Source organism: Apium graveolens, chromosome 7, assembly GCF_009905375.1.
Source record: "Apium graveolens cultivar Ventura chromosome 7, ASM990537v1, whole genome shotgun sequence".
Taxonomy (NCBI): domain Eukaryota; kingdom Viridiplantae; phylum Streptophyta; class Magnoliopsida; order Apiales; family Apiaceae; genus Apium; species Apium graveolens.
In genome coordinates this window covers 199844238-199850678 of record NC_133653.1, presented here as the reverse complement: position 1 = coordinate 199850678, position 6441 = coordinate 199844238, and positions in this window count along the sequence as shown.

The window sequence follows — 6441 nt, the reverse complement described above, 5'->3', positions numbered from 1 at the left end:
TTCTCTCAAAGTGATGAACAAATATCACGAGAGCTGCTAGGTTATAATTGTATGATCTTCTCGGTGATCGTAACTCTTATAGAGTAAACCTACATCTGTGTTATATAGACACACAGTTACAAGATAACTTCTAGTTAATATGAAATATAATTCATCTCCTAGAATATAGCAATCAGATATCTTATATGATTCTTCTAGTCCTCTAACTCTTTCCATGCATATCTTCTTCTTGTATTAGTCTTGATCTTCTTTCCTATAAATCAGCTTCCTTCCTTAACTGTTAGTCCTCTAGTACTTATGTTCTGATATCCATCTTCTGATAATCTAAGTCCTGATATCCTTAAGTCCTGACTTCCGGTAAGTCCTGATTCCCGTAAGAACTGATATTTATTGTTAGTTAAGTTCTGAAAACTAAACATGAAATATATTAGACATGACATCTCAAATATATCCAATAATCTCCCCCAACTTGTAAATTATGCAAGCATGTACAAGTTAATAGATTTGATAAAGTCAAAAACATTTAAGTTCAAATGCAATAAGAGTTTAATAAGACTATTGATAACAACTTACAAAATATCCAGCTTTACCAACATCACTGAATCAATCTGAATCCATAATTATTCTTAACAAAATCATTTATCAGATTATCTTCAGCTTTCTTCAGAACTTCAGCCAACTGTGCTTTGACCTACATCAGTTCTTCTTCTTTACTATCACCAATTTGATAAATGAATGTTCTGAGAGTTTGAATGGATGTTCTTTTAATTCCATCACCAAGTGTGATAACCTTAGGATGTGAAGAGTTTTCATTATAACATAAGCATCTTCCTTTCAGAATAACTTCCACCTTAGCAGAATTCTTCAGCATAGGAATTTCTCTTCCATCACCTTTAGTAATCATTGGACTGTAATGAGAAGTCTTTATATCAGAGATTCTGAATAGATATTTTATAGCCTTCAAAATGTATTCTGACCACTTCTTGTAATATCAGATTTTACTTCCAGAAGATAATGAATATGTTGAAGTTCTCTGATAGACTTCTTTAATACATCAGTGTCAGCTAATCTATAAGTCCTTCCATCATTGAGAAATAAGGTCAATTTCTCTTTTAGATTCTCCTTATCATGAGCATCTATCATAACTTGAGCAGACAACACCTTGTCAAGGTGCCTTTGTTTGATTTGTTCATATGGTTTGTCTTTCAATATGAAAAGATCTCTTAGAGTAACCTCTACTCATGTTTGAATCTCCTCTTCATCAGAACCTAATCCAGCTCTATCTCTAGGTTGCTTGGATTTCAACCCAAATGTAGCAAGTTGATTAATCATAAGATTGGATTTTTGTTCAACTGGAGTAGCTTTCTTCCATAACAGCTTCTTCTTATCAGCAATTATCATTTTATCCAAATCAACTTGAGTAATGTCAGTAGTTGATGTCTTGATAGCTTAATCAGAATTTACTGTTTCTTCTGTACCTTTTTATCCTTTATTCTGAATAACAACTTGAGCAGTGTCAAAGGTTGTTTTAGAATCTTTAATTATCTTTCTTCTTTTCAGAATTTGAACAGTTTCATCTTCAACAAGATTATCATCAGTTCCTTAAACCATTTTACATACTGGTTTCATCAGATCTTGAGAAGTTTTCAAGTCCAGTGACTTGGTTGGTTCATAAATTTTTCCTTTCCCTTTGTCTTTGGGATTACTCTCAGTCTGTGATCTAGTCTTGAATTTTGAAGTTTCAGAATTTGAATTTTTCTTGATCACAATGCCTTTCTCCTTAGGCCTTGGAGGTTTCTTTGCATCAGAAGTTTTAGACTTAGGATTTGTCTTCTCAGCAGCAAATCTAGCTTCTTCCTCCTTGAGAGTTTCTAAATCCATTCCTGGATTGTGTTTCAGAAATAATCTTTTTGCTATCTACTCATCAAGTGTCTGGATTTTAGGATCTTTGTAATAAACAGTAGTCTGCTTCCCCTTTAACTTCAGAGTTTGTAAGAACTTCTGAGAGTCTTGAGATCCTGACTGAATCAGGATATCAGAACTTGTCATCAGACTTTGCTTATCACCACTTGACTTTAATCTTTGAGCATTCACAGCATCAGAACTTGACTTGATCTGAATAGAAGATTTTCCCTGAAATTTTCTTTGACCTCTGCTCTTTTCAGAGTTTCCCTGGTCATAACCTTTATCATCCTTTTTCTTCAGTTCTTGAGTAGGTGAGCATTTGGACTTAACTACCTTCTCCCCCTTTTTGGCATCATCAAGAAGTAAGAGAGAAAGAAGAAGTTCGACTGTAGATTGGATTTCATCCAATTGAGCTTTCTTAGAAGCTTGATTAGCCAGAACCTCAGCAAGTGGGGCATGTTGCTTCTCTTGAGTTTTCTCAATAGTTTCAACTTTTTCATAAATAGGTCTGATATACATGTTCTTGTCAAGCTTGATCAGTAGATCTAGCTTATCAGCTTTTTCTCTGAGTGTATCAACCTTTTCATGAGTAGCAGTATGTAGACCTTGAAGATGTTTTGTAGACAGAGCTGTGATCTTGAGTTGTGTCTTGAAATCAGCATTTCAGAGAAACTCATCAGCTTTTGCAATATGCTCTGTCAGAACTTTAGAACATGGAATGAAATCTGATTCATTCCACTTCTTGGTCCACTCAACACCTCTGTGAGTATCATCCCAAGGAATAGGTGCTTCCTTTTCAACAAATTTCTTCACCAATTCTTCCTTGCCCAAAGTAGGTATTGGAGTCTCAACACAAACACTGTCATCAAAACTTGAAGAAGACTCATTCTGTTCTGAAAGCTCAACAGTGTGTGAAGCAACTGGAGATTCAGGAACAACATCATCTAAATTCTGATCAGCGGAATTTACCTCCAGAGCTGGTGTCTTTGATGTAGATGGAGCTTCCAGATAAAGAACTTCAGGTATATTCAAATTATGAATATCTATTTCAGAATTATCAGTTTGTTACATCATCTGTAGCTTTAATAGGAGAGACATGAGGGGTAACTACTGTGTCATTAGCCGTGTCTTTGGCTTGAGCTGAAAGGGCTTCAATGAAAATTGGTTCTTGTGAGATTAGATATTCCTGATCCCCTTCCACAGCTTCTTCAGTATCTTCTGATATAGCCTTAGCCAAATACCTCCTTGCCTTCGTTTTCTTCAATCTCCTTGCCAATGAAGGAGTTGTTTCAGCAGCATCAGAATTTACAGATTTTATTTTCAAAGTATCAGAACTTTGAGCTGCTTTATCTTTCTGAGAAGTAACATTATCAGCTTCAATTATCACAGGTTCAGATGCATGAACTCGTGCGTCAATTGTTTCCTCTTCACTCTCAGACTCATATCTAAGAATCATCTTCCTTCTCTTTTGTTGAGGTTGAGGAACAGACTTTGTCCTCTTAGAAGTTTTGGAAGATAAAGGTCTGGTTGTTTGAGCTGATGGTTGAGAAGTTTGAGGTGTTTGTGTAGAGGTGGTAGGTGCTGATGGTTGAGGTTCTGATGGTTGGACATCAGGATATAGTGCAGTGTATTTAACTGGATCATAGATTATTAAGGCTTGTTTGACAGATAGAAGAACTCGAAGGGGTCTTAACACATCCATCTTATTATCAATAGATAATAAGTCATTAAAAGCTCTTTTAGCTAGTCTGAATGATGGAATTAATTCACTAGCTGATTGAGGCTTATCATCACAACAAAAGCTATAAATAAGCTGACAGAATCTAGAAAAATAAACAATATTTCTTTCTTCTGTCATCATATCCCCAAAAACACCTAAGAGAGCACTTTCATAATCAAAATCAGTTTGATTAATAAGAGCATACCCGATTTGTTGACTGAATATGGGGATTACATCGAAGTTAGAACATTTGTTGGAAAAAGCCTTGGTAATATAGTCAAAGAAGAAACTCCATTCCCTCCTTATGTAAGGTCTCTTCAATTGACCCAGCTTTGCCAATGTCTTTTCATACCCCAGACTAGCCATCATATTTTGAAGAACTGGCTCCTCAATAGTAGAGTAAATGTAGTTCTCAGGCAGCTGCAGTGCTTGTCGAACCGTGACCAATGTCACGACATGGTCATTCTCCCCTGATGAAAAGATAATACTTGGGGATCCTTGAGCACCACATCAGGTTGGGTCAGAGCGTACCCAATATCAGAATTAGCGAGAAATTCCTGAATGAAGTGAAGTTCCGATGGAGCTTCAGCCTTGCTAAGTTCCGATGGAGCCCCATTGAAAATTACGTCTTTTGGTTCCATCGCTGGAAGAAATTAAGTAAGAAGGAGAGCGTTTGCAAAGTGTTTGTTCAAAGTCCTGAAAAAACGCTTCAGAGAATATTAGAGAGAGAGAATAAGAGAGATGATAATTAGAAAAGTAAGTAAAAGATTATAAAATCTGTTAACTCTCATATCTATACTCTCTCAACTCAACAGTTATATTTTTGAAGCATAATATACACTTTACACCTGGCACCGTGTGACCAGTCAATAAACGGCTAGAGAGGAGTTAATGGGCACGTAAAATAAGTAATAATTACCGTGCACATGCAGTTTTTCAGGACATAAAAGTTAACCACTAATCCATAATGATTATGATTGTTTTTATTTTACCCAAATTTATTCTGATTTAAATATGACTGTTTCAGAATTTGTCCAGAAATAAGTCAAGTAAAACAAATGCCACGTAAGCATCAAAGATTCCATCAGGATTTAATATCAGAACTTAACTTATATCAGATTTTAACAGTCATCAGAACATGGCTTCTATACTGAAAAAAATGAATATCTTTTTCTGTGATTCTTCATACAAATACTTACTTGTTTTCTTCAGAGTCTAATGATCAGAACTTCCATCAGAACATGTCTTCAGAATTTATGCAAATGATAGTTAACTGTTTGTCAAAAACAACTTAATCACTATAGTAATTTTCATCATTCATATGGAGTGAAAGTGTGTGCATTCAGCAAAATATCAGATAAAGATTAAATTCTGATCAACTTCAGTACATCTTAGAAATAAGGCATAACTCAGAAAAATGTTTAAAATCTGTCATCAGTTATGATGTCTATTATAGAACAAATTTATGAATGATTCCACCTCAACTGTTTGTGCTCATTTTATGCATCTTTTGAAATTCCTTTTATAGTGGCTTCTTAGTGTAGGTGAGTCGCGACTGCTTATCAGAATTATGATGTTATCAGAGTATTTCTCCAGTAATCATAGAGTGTGAAAAGTCACCAAGAAATTTTTTTGCTTTTCTAATGGATATTACTTAATACCACCAATGCACTTGGGTGTTCTTTTCAGAATTTTTACTCTAGATCTCAAAGGAGTACCTGAATTTTTTTCTTTTCTTTTCTTTTCTTTTGATAAGTGAGGCTTATCAGCACTTAGTTCATTCTTTAAATTTACTGACATCAGAATTTGACAGATAAGAAACAAGAATCTAGTTTGTGACTTAGTAATAAGATATACAAAGTAAACTTGACTAAGCTCAATATCAGAATCTGCTTGTGTTAATGAGTTTCCACATAAACAACTAATTTAAACATGGGATTTCTAGTATGTTAAAGACTACTAGGTCAACATCTAGCACGGTTATCCTCATTGGATTGAATAGCCACATAACATTCAAAAGACTTATTAGAGTATATAAATCCACATCAGATAACAATCAGCATTGAATGAATTTTCAAATTAAGCACATATTACATATAGATAATACAATCGGTAAACACTGATAATAAAGTCTGATGCATGAGTACAAAAACTAAGCAGATTTAGAGAAAGAACCTGAAACCATTCCAAGTTCATTTACCAATCTTATAAAAGTAGCTTTACATAGTGGTTTTGTCAAGATAACTGCTAGTTATTGATTTGTTGGAACAAAATGCAATTCCACACTACCTTCATCCACATGTTCCCTTATGAAATGGAAGAAATGGTACCTAATGCTGATGTGCTTTGTCATTGAGTGTTGAATTGGATTACCTGTCATAGCAATAACACTTTGATTATCACAGTAATAGGGATTTTAGAAAATTTTAACCCATAATCCAGTAACTGATTATTTATCCAAAGAATCTGTGCACAACAGCTTCCTGCAGCAATATATTCAGCTTCTGTAGTTGATGTGGAAATTGACTTTTGTTTTTTGCTAAACCAAGAAACCAATCTGCCTCCAAGAAATTGGCAGCTTCCACTAGTGCTTTTCCTGTCTATTTTGCATCTTGCAAAATCTGCATCTGAGTAACCAATTAGCTTGAAATCTGATTACCTAGGATACCACAAACCTAGATCAGCTATACCCTTAAGGTACTTGAAAATTCTTTTCACAGCTAATAAGTGAGGTTCTCTTGGATCAGCCTGAAATGTTACACAAAAATAGGTAGCATACATGATATCATGTCTACTTGCAGTTAGATAGAGTAAGG